General features: G+C 37.3%; 1 protein-coding gene and 1 pseudogene across 7 annotated transcripts in view; one reads left to right on the top strand and one right to left on the bottom strand.

The window, feature by feature from the left end:
• The window catches only part of ARMH3 (armadillo like helical domain containing 3), a 140032-nt gene that overhangs the window by 76838 nt on the left and 46907 nt on the right, over positions 1–16287 (top strand). The gene's annotated exons all lie outside the window — the stretch shown is intronic.
• LOC308566743 (small EDRK-rich factor 1 pseudogene) lies at positions 5146–5382 on the bottom strand (annotated as a pseudogene). The gene has a single exon. The product of its transcript is annotated as a small EDRK-rich factor 1 pseudogene (transcript).

The following is a 16287-nucleotide window of genomic DNA, read 5'->3' as shown; positions in this document are numbered from 1 at the left end:
TGATTTAGCTCCAGATGTAAGCCTTGCCAGACATTCCCAGTAATAGTAATATACATTTACAACTTGGTATATTCTAATGTGTGACAGAGCTGGGAGTCAGTGTTTGTTTCTATATCTTTTTTTTCTTTTTCTTTTTTTAAAGGTAAAATGTCCTGTCCCTGTAGTGATTTACTATAGTGTTTGGCACATCTGGGAACAAAAGGAAAAGTGTGAAATGTGCATTGGGAGGGCTGGGATGAGGGAGCATGAGGGTGAGATGTGCTAACAAGATTGCATTGAAGGTTGATCTGCCTTACCTGACCCCAGAGACATTTTGTAGCAAACACAGTTTTATAAATCTCACAAATAAATGTATATCTGCACCTAGCAAATAAACCAGATGTGGTAGTGAGGCCTTATGATAAATGTGATTTTCTGTAAGAATCGGGAATTACAAACTGCCTTATTCCAAATATCCCTTTGTGACCCAAGGGCGATATGACAAATGTGGGAATTTGAAAGAAGCACTAGATTCTGGGCTAGAGTCTGAAGTGCATATGGGTATAATTTATATTGTGTTTATTTATTCATGTATTTACTTAGGCTTTGCAGGCAGCCCCTTCTCACCTGGGGCCTGTTTCCGTGGCCACGCTCCTTTATGCTTGCTTTATCTCCCACTGTTGCTTTTCCTTTCGGTGGCTTCTGGCTTGGCTGCTGTCCTTATTCTTTTCAAGGGCCATCAAACAGTTGATTTAAGATCTTGGCCTGTCCTTTTTCTGAATAGACCAGAGAGAACTGGGCTTTTTTAGCAGATGCCCATAACCATGACCTCTTCCTTTTCTTTGCAAGTCTTTGTTAGGCCTGTACTCCATTTTTACTCCTCAAACTTTTTTGATGAATTTGCTACAGAGAATAATTAATACATCATCTTCACTGTTGCTAATGAATTAGACTCAGAGTATGTGTCAGATTTATCAAAGATGCAGTCAGTTTTCTCAAGAGATTCCTGGAAAGATGTGTTTGAATGTCACTTAACACACTAAGGCCAGATCGGGGGGAAATATTGGTGATGCTAAGCCTGTAAAAATTTATTTTTTTTCTTTCTGACATTTATTTTCACTTAATAAGTTCTAAACTTTGTTCTACTCTTTCATATACTACTGTCTTCTTCAATCATCAAACTCTATAAAGTAGACTGTATTATAAACTTTTAAAAAATACACTTTTACCAACAAGGAAACTTAAAGATATTGTGAATTGCAGAAAGTCCCATGTTGTGTTAATCATAGGTCTTCAAACTCCCAAGTCCAGGGCTCGCGCTTCTATACCGTAGTGCCTCTTTCTGTAGAGTTGCATCAAAGGCTTCCATGGAGGTAAACAGAAAACTCAGAATGATGTATCGAAAGGAGTATGGAAATTCGAGTTAGAGAAGCTGGATTTCTTGGTTTTGTCTCTTAATGTGTGACCTTGAGCAAGTTATTTAGCTTCTCTGGACCTCTTTCCACTACCTGTAAAATGGAGGTCATGACAATATCAACTGTTTCACAGGGAAGTGGTTGTGAGAATTACCTGATGTAATGTATGTGAAAGCATTTAGTAAACTACAAAATATTGGTCATTTCACTTAGCCTAATGTCTTTAAGGTTCATTCTTGTTATAGCATGTGTCAGAATTTCCTTCCTCTTTAGGCTGAGTAATATTCCGTTGCATGTATATGCCACATTTTGTTTATTCATTCATCCAAGTGAGTTTCTTCTACCTTTTGGTTATTGCGATTTTGGTTATTTGTGCATGGGTGTACAAACATCTGTCCAGTCCCTACTTTTACTTCTTTTGGGCATATACCCAGAAGTAGAATTGGTGGATCATATGGCAATTATTTGTTTAATTTTTTTGAGGAATTGCCATACCATTTTTCACGTTTAGCATTTTGAGCCTTCCTTAGAATGTTTCCTAAGTATGTCTTCATTTGTCCCTTCTATAAAAGTAAAAATGTTACCCTTAGCCTTGAAAGATACTTTGCTTTTTTTCCGCTTGATTTTGATGCTTTGTGTAAGGGTGGTCCAGGGAGTTTTGTTTTCTCAGCATTAGTATTTTCTCAGCTGAGGGCAAAAAAGTGGTATGCCTAAGAAGTCTGTATTCCACTAGCCAATGTTAATGAGTGCTTGCCTTTTTATAGTGAGTGCTCCTTTTTTTAAGAGCTTGTCTTGTACATCTATGACACTATTAATTTGGATGATTTAGAAAACAGGAGACCGTGTCATAAAATTGGACCTCTGGGTTTCCCAGGGATACTGTGAGATATTTAACTATTGGCCACCAAGTTGATTATCAAGAACAGAGTATATAAAGGCTTAGCAGTAAAATTGTGATAGTATGCAACATTTACTTCTTTTGTTTATAAAGGTATTTGTGCTGACCCCACACCTGGAAAGGATTTCTAAGGCAGAGCAAACAAACTCTTAGCCACCTCTCCAGTAGTATGTTCTTTGATGGCCATAGGAAGGGATTGGGTTGCATTTGAAACTTTCAGAAACGTAACAGCTGGGAGGGCCTCTGAGACTGATTTGCCAGTTGATGACAGCTATAAGTTATGCATTTGGGATCTTCTGGAATGCAGTGCATCTAATGGCAACCCTAACATAATATCTTACCAGCAGGTAAAAGAGAGCAGAAAGGCTGCAGACCTTTCTGTTCTTGGGGTTTAGATTGTGATAGTGAAAATTAAAAGTACTCCCACATGTTTGGAGTCCTAAATTTGCTCAAGTGTCAGACTGTTTGCATTTCACTTGTCTTTCCTGGCTTAGTCATGCTAGTTCTTTAATTGTCAGAGTTATTTGTATTTAAACAATTTGTCTCTCTCTTCCTGTTTGATCCTTCAGAGATATTCTTAAAATGCAGCTGCTTAGAAACTGCTATTTTTGTTGGAACACCTGATGTCATTAACATACAGGGCCAGGGCCCTGTGTTTGTTCCTCCCCATAGGAGGGTTGTTCCATTGCTTTACCACAAGAAAAATAAAATATTATAGCTCCACTTTTAAAATTCCACTTGGTATAATTGTTACTGCAGCTGTCTTCACAGATCTCCTAGTCCACAAAGGAAGAATACTCTGGGGGGGCCATGTGCAGGGCCATGGAAAGAGAAAACATTTGGGAAGTTTTGCTTGGAGAATTCTATGCTAAATATATCCTGCCACCACTTAACAGGCTCCTCCAGTGAGGTACTGTAGATGTCTGCTGACTGTTAACCTAATGAATCAAAAGAGAAAAAGAAAAATGTTAGACTAAAATCTGACCTTCATCTAATCAAACTCTTTCAAGGTAAGTAACTTGAAGTCCTTAATGAATCTCTTCAAGTTAAAATCTTAATGCTTTTCACGTAATGAGCATTTTATTAGCATCAGATTCACAATCCTGTTCTCTGGTTGCTCACAGAAATAGTGGCTGAATCACTGCAAATAGGTTATTTCCCTGATATGTAATTTTCTTAAGTTGGATACAATTTGAACTCAATGATTAACATATTAATTTTTCCCTTTATTTGGAACACGTTAAGCTAAAGTTTAGTTTTTCTTCGAGAACGACTTTTTAAATATTGCTATGGTTAGAGTGACGTGTTTGGGTTTGGAATAAGACTTCAGTGCATTTCTTTGTAAGTCTCTTAATTGTTCACCTAATGGGTTTTCCTCTTGTCCCCCTGCTTGCTCCATGGTTTTTTTTTCATTCCAATGCCAAGGTTGTCCACCCCCACCCCCACCCTGACTTCCTGCTTATTTGCTTCTGGAGCTGTTTTCCTTTTTTTTTTTTTTTTAAATATATCTTTATTGGTTTCAGAGAGAGGAAAGGAGGGGGTTAGAGAGAGATAGAAACATCAATGAGAGAGTCATTGATCGGCTGCAGCCCGCAACTGGGCATGTACCCTGACCGGGAATCGAACCCTGATTGCCTGGATCCTAGGTCGATGCTCAACCGCTGAACCATGCCTGGCCGGGCAGGAGCTGTTTTCCTTTAACCTAAAAAATAATCCCCGCAAAAAAAAAAAAAAAGAAAGGCTTTAAATGTGCACTCTGCTGGGGAGGCGAAGGAACAAGAATAGCTCTCAGCGGCATCTAGATAAGGGGGTTCCTTGAGTTGAACACCCTTTGGAGCAGGTTATGCATAGAGTTCTGAATATCACAGAGCCTCAGGCAGTAATCAAAGAGAGTACACTCATTGTTAATGGCCACAGAATTAGGGTTGGAAAGGGAATGTGAGGTCTCAGTCACTCAAAGTCCCCCAAATCCCCTTGCCCATGCACCTGTTCGGGCTACAAAATTAGTCACAGTTCTCTTATCAGAGTAGATACTGATGAGTGGAGAAGAGGAGTTTGATGCCAGGCACTTCAGCTGAAGGTTGCAACTTAGTCTAGTGAAAAGTAAATATGGACTCAAGTGGATAGGAGCAGAGGCATTGGGCTGATGACTCTTGAGTAGCAAGAAGTACACAAACATAATCTTCTAGTCCAGTTGTCTGTTCTAAAGTGGCAGACAGGCTCAGATTATTCCCTAGGTTAGAATTTGTCAGGAATGACCTTTCTTTTGTTAATCAGATCCGCTGATCTCCCTTTACAGAGAATGAAAAGCATTATGTAGATTAAAACAAAGCACTGAAATGAGGCTGCTGTAATATCATTTCCCCAATGACTAGGAGCATTACGTATTATTCTAATAGTTGTTATTCCCTAATCTCTTAAGACTACTGCTAGAAATGAAAAACCACACACTGAATCTCTTGTGGCTAATCTTCTATTTTGCCTTGACTTGGTTTATGGTACAAAGTGAGGTTTTGCATTAGGTCATAGCTGGGCTTGGTGAATTGCAGTGCAGTAAAGAAGGCTTGGTTTAGGAGATTGAGATATTTGTTATAAAATATTAAGGTTTTTAGTTGGGCCTACTGTGATTTTTGGTGAGTGTAAATTTAGCATATGAAACCTGCTTACCTCAACCTGAAATTCCTTGGGGTCTTTTTCTACTTTGATTTTTTTTTAAGTGTAGGAAAATATACATAACAAAATTTACCATTTTGACCTTTTTAATTTTTTAAAGTTTAAAATAGTTTTTATAAGAATATGTTATAACATATGTAATGACTGTTTACTCTACAAAATCTTAATCATAGAGTTTATGATATACCTAGTTCGCAGTAGCACCCAGCTTTTCCAAAGTGTCAGTCATCGTTTTTCTCTTGTCTGCATAGACTTCTTCTCATTAGCTGCTTTCTGCTTTTGTTGCATGATCTCAGAATCCCTCTGTTTTCTCTGAGAGGTAGTCAAGCTATCCTCTTTTCTTTTTCCCTTGTTAATTTCCTGGGATTTCTTCATGTTTTTCTGGCGGGCAAGTTCTCATTGATTTCCACGGGCCATGCGGACCACCGAACTGGTAAGAAAGCGACTTGGCAAAGCGAAGGCTTCCTTGCTAGCGTAGTGGACATTCCCACCCGCACATCAGGAAGGTGGAGCCTTGACCATTTTAAAGTCTACAATTCTATTGCATTAAGTACATTCACATAGTTGTGCAATCATCACCACCAGCCATCTCCAGAACTTGTTCAACTTCCTCAACTGAAACTCTGTACTGTACTCATTAAATAGTAACTCCTATTCCCTCCTTCCCCTGGCCCCTGGCAATCACCATTCTACTTTCCGTGTCTATGAATTTGACTACTCTAAGGACTTTATGTAAAAGGAATTATATAACATTTGTAATTTTGTGACTGGCTTATTTTACTTAGCATAATATCCTCAAGGTTCTTCCATGTTTTAGCATGGGTCAGAATTTCATTCCTTTTTAAGACTGAATAATATTTCATTTTATGTATAGACCACATTTTGTTTATCCATTTATCCATTCATGGACACTTGCATTGCTTCCACCTTTTGGCTATTGTCAACAATGCTGCTATGAACAAAAGTGCACAAATATTTGAGAACGTGCTTTTACTTCTTTTGGATATATACCTATAAGTGGAATTTCTGGATCATATGGTAATTATTAATTTTTTGAGGAATCACTATACGTTTTCCACAGAAGCTTGCACATTTTACATTCCCACCAATGATGCACAAGTTTTCCAATTGCTCCATATCCTCACCAACACTTGTTATTTTCTGTTGTTTTGATAATAGCCATCCTAATGGATGTGAAGTGATATCTTATTGTGGTTTTGATATGCATTTCCATGACTAGTGGTGTTGAGTATCTTTTCATGTGCTCATTGGCCATTTGTCTATCACCTTTGAAGAAATGTCTATTCAAGTCCTTTGCTGATTTTTAAATTGGGTTGTTTGGGGTTTTGTTGTTGCATTTTAGGAATTCTTTATATATTCTGGATTAGTCTCCTATCGAATATATGGTTTGCAAAGATTTTTTCACTTTCCATGGGTTGCCTTGTCATTCTGTTGATAGTGTGCCTTGATACATAAAAGTTTTAAACTTTGATGAAGCCTCACTTACCTATTTTTTCTTTGATTGCTGTGCTTTTGGTGTCATATCCAAGAAACCATTTCCAATCCACATAATAAAGCTTTCTTTCTATGTTTCCTTCTGAGTTTTATAGTTTTAGTTCTTACATTTAGGTCTTTGATTCATTTTGAGTGAAGTTTTATGTATGGTGTAAGATAAGGGTTCAACTTCATTTTTTTACATGTGGATCTCCAGTTTTCCCAGCACCCACTTTTGCTTTTTTGAGATAACCACACCTCTGATTTCTTAATTTGAATTAGGCTGAATTTGGAACTTAACTGATAAAGTCTAGAAATAGCTACTCCACACTTTTTTCGCATGCCCTTATTCCCTGTTGTTTTTTTGGTTTGTTCATTCCTCTTCTTGTTTAAGAGATGGTATAACATTGTACCTAAGAGCAAGGACTTCAGAGTTAGGTTGTATGAGTTTGAGTCTAAGCCCTACCACCTACTTTGGACTAGTTATTTAACCATTCTTTGCTTCAGTTTCCACATCTGTAAAGTGAGGATAATAATGGAACATGTGTCATTGTTGAGAAGATTAAATGACATTATGGGTAAAAAACTTAGAATAGTGCCTGGCACATAGTGCTATATAAATGTTCAGTATTATTATCTTTTAAAAAAATTTTCTGAATGTGCAAGTCTGGGGGTTTTATCAGACTTGGCTTTGATAATGTGCATGGGCTTCATTATAGACAAGCAAGTCCCTTCCATATCCAACTTTGGTTTGTTCCCTTGGCCCCACTCATGGATTTAGAAGGGACTAGAGATACAAAATGATATTGTTTATAAGCTGATATCAGGGCAACACTGTAACTTAAGCTGTCAGTCTGTGTCTTGGTGTCATTGATGAGAAAATAGTTTGGATGGGGAGAGTTTATGTTTTACATCACTTGCAACCCTTTGAGGAGATGTTTGACCGTGAAACTTTGGCTTTATCATTTTCAGATGAGTAAGTAGTCTGCCTTCTTGACATCATTGTGTTTACCACAATGTGCCCCAAATGAATATGCACATGCAACTGAAAGGATACTAACCAATGTGTTCTTTTCTCTGGTTGGAGAGATTATAGGTGGTTTTAAATTTTCTTTCTTATATTTTATTAAAAACATTTAGCTGTGGCCCCGGCTGGTGTGGCTTAGTGGTTGAGCATTGACCCATGCACCAGGAGGTCTCTGGTTCAATTCCCAGTCAGGGCACATGCCCAGATTGTGGACTCTGTCCCCATTGGGGGGCATGCAGGAGGCAGCCAACTGATGTTTCTTTCTCACATCGATGTTTCTCTCTCTCTCTCTAAAATCAATAAAAACATTTATTTTATTTATTTTTAATGCTCACCTGAGGGGGTTTTTTCCATTGCTTTTCAGAGAGAGTGGAAGGGAGAGAAAAAGAAAAAAACACCACATCGATGTGAGATAGACACATTGATTGGTTGCCTCCCACATGCAACCTGTCTGAGGTCGGGGATCGGACCTGCAGCCAAGGTATGTGCCCTTGACTGGAATTGAACCCAAGACCCTCCAGTCCAAGGGCTGACACTCTAACCACTGAGCAAAACCAGCTAGAGCAAATAATAACATATTTTTTAAAATAACATTTAGCTGTGGATTTTTTGATTGATGCTCTTATTAGACTAAGTTCCCCTCTATTCTTAGTTTGTGTGTTTTTTTGTTTTTGTTTCTTACCACAAAAGGGTGTTGGGTTTTGTCAAATGCTTTTTCTGCATCTCTTGAGAGAATTTTGTGGTTTTTGGTTTTTATTCTATTGATATAGTTGTATCACATTAGTTGATTTTCAGATGTTAAACCAACCTTGCATTCTTAGGATAAATCCCACTTGGTTATGATTTATAATTCTTTTTATATATTGCTGGATTTAGATTGCTTATATTTTGCTGATGATTTTTGTGTTCATATTCATAAGAAATGTTGCTAGGTAGTTTTGTTTTTCTTGTGATGTCTGTTTGGTTTTGATATCAGGGTAATACTGGCCTCAGAATGAATTAGGGAAGTGGTGCCTCTGTTGTTTGGAAGACTTTGTGAAGGTTTGGTTTTAATTCTTCTTAGATTTTTGGTACAATTCATCAGTGAAGCCATCAGGGCCTGGGCTTTTTTTCTTGGGTAGTTTTTTGAAATAGTAATTCAATATTTTTGCTTGTTATAGGTCTGTTAAGATTGTCTATTTCTTTTTTAGTCATTTTTAGAAATTTGTATCTTCTTAGGAATTTGTCCATTTCCTCTAAGATGTCTAATTTATTGGCATACAGTTGTTTGTAGTGTTACTTTATAATTCTTTGTATTTACTTAAGGTCAGTAGTAATGTTACCTCTTTCATTTCTGATTGTAGTAATATGAGTTTTCTCTCCTTTTTTCTTTGTCAGTCTAACTAAAGGTTTGTCAATTTTGTTGATCTTTTCAAAGAACCAGCTTTTTGTTTCATTGATTTTTCTTCCTCTTTTTTTTTCCTATTCTCTCTTTCATTAATTTCCATACCTGTCTTTATTATTTCCTTCCTTCTGCTCACTTTAGGCTTAATTTGCTCTTTCATAAAGCAAACCTCAATAAATTTTAAATGGTAGAAATAATACAAGGTATATTTTCTGACCACAATAGAATGAAATTAGAAATCAACAACAGAAAGAAATTTGGTCAAGGAACATACTTTGTATTATTCCTAGCATTTTAAATTTATTGAGGTTTGTTTTATGGCCTGCCATATGCTCTATCCTAGAGGATGTTCCATACGTACTTGAGGAAAATGTATATTCTGCTATTGAGTGTACTGTTCAATAAGTGCCTGTTAGGTCTAATTGATTTATAGTGTTGTTTAAGTCTTCTATCTCCTGGTTGATCTTCTACTTAATTGTTCTGTCCATTATTAAAGAATGGGTATTGAAGGCTCCAATTTTTATTATTGAACTGTCTCTGCCTTCATTTCTGTCACAACATGTCTTTTTTTCATTCTTTTATTTTAAATCTATTTGTATCTTTGAATATAAAATGTGTCTCTGATAGATGGCATACAGTTGGGTCTTGTTTACTTTATCCAGGCTGACAATTTCTGCCTTTTTGTTGGATTATTTATTCCATTCACATTTAATGTTGTTATTGATATAATTGGACATATGCCTGCCATTTCACTTCTAGTTTTCTACATGTGTCATGTTCTTTTTGTTCCTCTGTACCTCCTTTATAGCATTCTTTTTCATTAAGTGAATATTTTATAATGTAGCACTTTGATTTCCTTAATGATTTTTTTCACTAGTCGTTGTTCTAGTGCTTACTGTATACATCTTAACTTATCATAATCAGAAGCTGGTAAGATTTATACTAACTTAATTCCAGTGATATATAAAACATTATTCTTATGTAGCTCTAAATAACATACACTCACAACACTCACTTTAGTAAACTTTATTTGCCAAAAACAAAACAAAACACAACACACTAAAAAGGAGAATTTCATATATTTTCTGAGAAAATGAGAATGTATTAGGACCTTAATTTTATCTATCATTTCTGGAGGTAGGACTAGCTGATACTGGGGAAAATGTCTATGTTTAAAGTTTAAATACATATATTTCCTTTGTGAGAGGTTTTCTCACATGTAGGTATTAAATACAGCATTCTAGATCCTGCTCTATTCTTTGGTGAGCTAATAGCACACAGCTATTCCTTTTCCTGTACTCAAAATGTGAGCAGTCAGAGCTCTTGGCTGTTGATGCCTACATGTTGAGTTTTATAACAAAGAAAGAGCATGGGTACAAAAGTACTGGGACAAATTGGTGAGCAATTTTTTGGAGGTATATAATTTTGAGAGAAGGACACTGTACTTTGCTGTGGAGTGGATGAAGGAGTTGTTAGGTATGTTCTTTTATGTTTGGAGTCAGTGTTGGTTTGTTTCCATGATATTCTTGTCCTATCCCGTCTTTTGCATCTCATTTTCTCCTAGCAGAGTAGGGACTGCTGACTGCAGCCTGTTTTTATTGGCTCAGATAAGGAACTATTTCTGGAGTATGACTCCTAGGAGAAAGGAGTCAGCCGATGAGCGGCCTAGCCCACTGTCCTGAAGCAAGCTACTGGACTGTGAAATAGGATGTCCTTAGTGGGTTCCAGGTGCATGCTCTGAGAGTGTCCGTTGAGGCCTCCTAGGTTTGGGACTTCAACCTTTGTAAAAAAGCTAGGATTTTATAGGGATGTGAACAACCAACCTGAGGAACCTGGTAATTGTGAATTAGTTGGGAGAGACCTTATATGTATCTGGTGACCTTACTTTGTTGTTTTGGCAAACAACCAGACAATCCTTTTGCTTGTTAATTACATTGATATTTTTCTCTCTCTTAATGAATTATACAAGTACTACTAACTTGAGCCTTTTGAGGTGGCTTGGAGGGACTGCCTTTGTGACTGAGCCAGTGGTAATGGAGTAGCTGTTTCCTGGTGACTAGAGGTAATTAAGAGTCCCTGAGCCTTGAGGTAAGTTGGAAGGGTTTTGTTCTGAGCAGATAGTTGCAAATGAAATTACTGAGAGTACTGGAAGAGAAATGTATGATTGACATTTTCCTCCAGAATGTTCTAGGCTTGCTTCCACGGGTGTGAGTGAGTGGCCCCATGTGACAGAAGACCAGATTCTTTCCACCCTATTTAGGTCCACAGTCTTACAACATTCTTTGTTTCTGTAAATGTGTATTTATGCAGCAAAGGCCTTTGGTTTGCACTTCTCCCATTAGTAATTAATTGGATCTCCTACCTATAATTTTATGGTATAGTAAATTAAGTTTCAGTTTTCAACTTAGCATTAACTTTTTTTTTGAAATATGTTTTTATTAATTTTTTTAGAGAGAGAGGAAGGGAAAGGGAGAGAAACATCGATTGGTTGCCTTCCCTACGAGCCTGACTGGGATTGAACCTGCAACCTGGGTATGTGCCCTGACCGGGAATTGAACCAGAGACCTTTCGGTGTACTGGATAATGCTCCAACCGAGACACACCAGCCAGGGCTATTAGGATATTTTTTGAAGCCTGATTATGTCATTTTATGTTTTGATTTTCCTTTGCAGCTTTGTATCATCAGCACTTTTGATAAACATGCCTTCTAAATTTTTGATCTACATGCTTTGATCTACTCCTAACTCTGCTACTGATTTGGTGGATGATTTGGGAATAATCTCTCCTTTTCTGGGTTTTGGCTTTCTGCTGTTATATAAAATGGACTTGAAGACTGAAAAAAATTTCCTAAGAGTCAACTGCAAAGCTCTTTGTAACGAATACATTTGTGAAGAAAAAACTGTGGGTGGAGAATCATCAGCCAGGGCCAGACTAGAAAAATAAAATCTTTTTATAGAGAAATCAGACAACAACCTTCATAGAATGGTTCAGATCTTTATCATCCTACTTTCCCCAAACCCCTGCAGAGAGGTTCACCACTTGAAATATTGAAGAAGAAGAAGAAAGAAAAAGACTGTAGCTAGTATTAGTTCTTGTACTGAGAAATTAGAATAGACAGGTAGAGGACAGGAAGAAGGTGGTTTGGGGCGAGAGTGGGTGGGGAAGCTTGACTGAGAAAGAAAATGCTCTCTACTATTTTCTCTTGTAATCAGTAGTAAGCTTGATGGTCACAATGAAGTCTCTTCTTGAGTTGGGGTCCACTGAGAGAGAAAAGTGTGAAGCTCACTGCTTCCACGTGTGTGAGTGAGTGGCCCCATGTGACAGGAGACCAAATTCTCTCCTCTCTCTTTAGGTTCACAGTTTCACAACATTCTTTGTTTCTGCAAATTGTATTGCCTGCTATTTCTCCCCTAAACAAGCCTTGCCTTGTGCATCACATTTCCCCTGGGTTTTTAAAGAAGGTGTATGATAATCTAGAACTAAAACTGAGGCAGCATTTTAAGCAAGCATTTAATGACATGGTAAGAATTTTAGCTCCAGTAGATTAATTGTTAAATGAATTGTGTCTGCATTGTACTGTCATTTTACTGTGATATCAGCCTAATTATAAATATAGTGTTACATAGTGGAAGATAATAATAAGCAGTATTATGCACTCAGTGATCAGACTTCAGGAATTTCGAACACTGAGGAAAGATTTTCTTCTTAAACTGTCTCTTGCTGTTCTTTTTATGTAGGTTTTGATTAATTTTACCTCTATTATACATTTCTCCCTGGAGCCCAGATATTGTGCATGCTTTAGCAAAGTGGGCTCCTGTTGTAAGAGGTTTAATGAGATTTTTTTGTTCTAATTGGTTTCTATATAATTTCTTTTAAAACCAATAACATGTGAGTAGGATGTGAAACACAGGGTGTGCTGATGTATTTTCACTACCATGTACACCAAAGAACATTATTATCTCTTACTTGACACTATTTTCATATGATAAAAATTCGCAATCTCAAGGAAGCTCCAGAAACAGTTGGTTCTCACTGGTCTCTCCTTTCCTGCATTCATCTTGATGATGCCTCTGAAAAGGCAGCAGGAATAGCCATCTGTAGTTGGAGCTCATTCTGGGTTGAAGGGGGCGGAAGATTTCTGAACAGGGTTTTGACTGTACCTTATCTTTCTTATGGGATAATTTACTAGATGGGCTTTAGATAGGATGGATTAAAATCTGGCCCTTTTGGCCATTTAATCTGAACTAATTTTCTATTTAAAAAATATGAACTATTACATAAATTCTAAAGAGTGCTATATATTAATACGTATTTGTAATAAAGCTTGATTCTAAAATGAGCCTGTGAACCACTCACCTCAAGAAATAGAATGTTGCCCTGGCCAGGTGGCTCAGTTGGTTGGAGCGTTGTCCCCATGCACCAAAAAGGCTTTAGGTTCAGTTCCCAGTCAGGGCACATACCTAGGTTGCTGTTTGATCCCTGTAGGGGTGATGTTTCTCTCTCACGTCAATGTTTTTCTCTCTCTCGCTCTGAAAAAAAAAGTCAATAAAAAAACATATCCTTGGGTGAGGACAAAAAATTTTTTTGTAAAAGGAGAAGTAGAATGTTACCAGTTCACTGAAACCTTCTTTGTCTCTTTTTAATCGAGCTATTATATGTGGTAAAATGTGCGATATCTTAGGTATGTAACCGAACAACATTATACCTATGTAATCATCATCCAGATTAAGACATAGAACATTAGACATTTCCATCACCACAGAAAGCTCCCTCATGACCCCCTTTTCCCCAGAACTATGCACTTTTCTTTCTGTGCTTTTTTTTAAATTTAATTTTTCAATTACAATTTATCTTCAGTATTATTTTGTGTTAGTTTCAGATGTACAGCATAGTAGTTAGACAGTCATATACTTTATAAAGTATTCTCCTCAATATCTCCAGTACCCACCTGGCACCATACATAATTATTACAATATTGACTATATTCCCTATGCTGTATTTTATATCCTCGTGACTATTTTGTGACTACCAGTTTGTACTTCTTAATCCCTTCACCTTTTTTACCCAGTCCTCTAAACCCCCTTCCCCTCTGAACTATACACTTTTCTGACTTCTTTCACCATAAATTAGTTTTGCCTATTCTTTTTTATTTTTATAATTCTCTAGGTTTTTTAAACATTTAATTTATTGGGGTGACATTGGTTAATAAAATTATACAGGTTTCAGGTGTACAGTTCTATAATATATTATCTGCATATTGTTTTGTGTGTTCACCACCCAGTTTTGCTTGTTCTTGAACTTCGTATAGACAGACTCATACAGCTCACCCTTGAACAACATAGGTTTGAACTTTGTGGGTTCACTTATTACGCGGATTTCCCCCCCCAATAAATATTGAAAATATATTTTCTCTTCTTTATGACTTTCTTAATGACATTTTCTCTTCTCTACCTTACTTTATTATGAAAATACAGTATATAATACATATAATATAAAAATATGTGGTAATTGACTGTTTATGTTGTTGGTATGGCTTCTGGTCAACAGTAGGCTATTAGTAGTTAAGTTTGGGGGGAGTTCAAAGTTATGCGTGGATTTTTGACTATGCAGGGTTGGCGCCCCTAACCCTTGTGTTGCTCAAGGGTCAACTATAGTACATCCTCTTTTGTGTCTGGCTTCTTGTAGTCAATATAATATTTTTGAGATTCACCCACTTAGTGGTGTATATTAGTTCATTCCTTTTTTAAAAAAAAACTTAAACATTTAAAAAATTGTGGTAAGAAACAGAAAACAAAAAATTTACCATCTTAACTATTTTTGAGTGTACAGTTCAGTTCAGTAGTGTTAGGTATATTCTCCAGAACTTTTTCATCTTGACAAACTGAAACTCTACACCTGTTAAACAACAGCTCCTCCATTTCCTCCCTCCCCTCAACCCCTGGCAACCACCATTGAGCTTCTCCATTTATATGGATTTGACTACTTTAGATACCTCATTCAAGTGAAATCATACAGTATTTGTTTGTGACTGACTTATTTCACTTATCATAATATCCTCAAGGTTCATTCATGTTGGAGCATGTGAGAGGATTCCCTTCCTTTTTAAGGCTGAATAGCATTCCATTGTATGGATAAAACACATTTTATCTATTTTTTCATCTGTTGATGGATACTTGGGTTGTTTCCATTTTTGACTATTATGGGCAATATTGCTATGTACACAGGTGTGCAAATTCCTAGTAGTTCATTCCTTTTTATTGCTGAGCAGCATTTTATTACTGTATTAATATACCACAGTTAATTTATTCATTCTCCCCATTTCTTTTTCAGTTGAGTTTTCTGAGCCTATAGTCTTAGTTGTCATCTTCTCTGCCTCTTTGTCTCTCTCTTGCTCTCCTTCCTGTGCTTGTCCCCTTCACTGAATTCTTCAACACCTGCAGAATAAAATTAAGCTGCATAGCATGACATACAATTCCACTCTTAATATGTCTTCTGGAATCTCTGTCTTCACTGCAGCTGTGCCAGACCACCTACAGTTCTCTGGAGAAACCAGAGACACTTAGAGTTTTCCGAACAAACTCTTTTATACTCCCGACTCTATACATGTGTCATTCTTCCTTGCCTTGGATTTTCTTCCCCAACTTGTCAGCTTACCTCCTGAGCATCACATCATTCTTAGAGCCAGGCCTGGCCATACTACAGTAGTAGCTATCTGCTTGTTTATTTGTCTTCTTTAATAGGCTGTGAGTTCTTTGAAGGCAGGCAGCATTCATGCCTTACTCATCTAAGTAACAGTGCCTATGTTCAGTGAATGTTTGTTGAACATATAGATGAACAAACATAGAGTTCCACTCTATGTTTAGAAAAGTGGGGATTCAGGATACTGGCTGGACCTGATCCGGAATGGGCTAGGAGTAAAAGAACTTGTGTACAGTTGGGCTGATGGAGGGAGCCAATAAGGGCAATTCAGAGACAGCATCTCAGAGAATCACTGAACAAAAATGCCAGGCAGACTCTGCAAAAGAATAACGGACTGAAGGGCAGCCAGAGTGGAAGAGTCCAGATATAAGTCATTGGTATATGCCAGGGGTAACAGAGCAAAACAGCTTGAAGGAGGGCAAGGGTTAAAATCCAGAGGAAAATGCCTTGGGCCAAATAGGATATCGCCACCAGCTTTTCTCAAATGGTAAACACAGCCAGGGTGGAAGTGTGAAAAGCACAACTTTCCCTTTAGAGTTGAATAAGTATTGAATGTTTCACAGGACTCAGCATTGGAGGTCAAGCAGGTCAGTAAAGAGAAAACCACTTTGGTTGCAGCCAGCAGATGCCTGGGACTCTGTCAGGTGCTTTAATCTATAGGAGTTTGCTTTAAAAAAGAAAGGAAGGCATAGCCTTTGAAGACCAGTACATAGAAAAA

Source organism: Miniopterus schreibersii, assembly GCF_964146895.1.
Source record: "Miniopterus schreibersii genome assembly, chromosome: 14".
Lineage (NCBI taxonomy): Eukaryota > Metazoa > Chordata > Mammalia > Chiroptera > Miniopteridae > Miniopterus > Miniopterus schreibersii.
The sequence above is the reverse complement of the archived record's forward strand: the minus strand, read 5'-3'. Positions and strand labels throughout refer to the sequence as shown.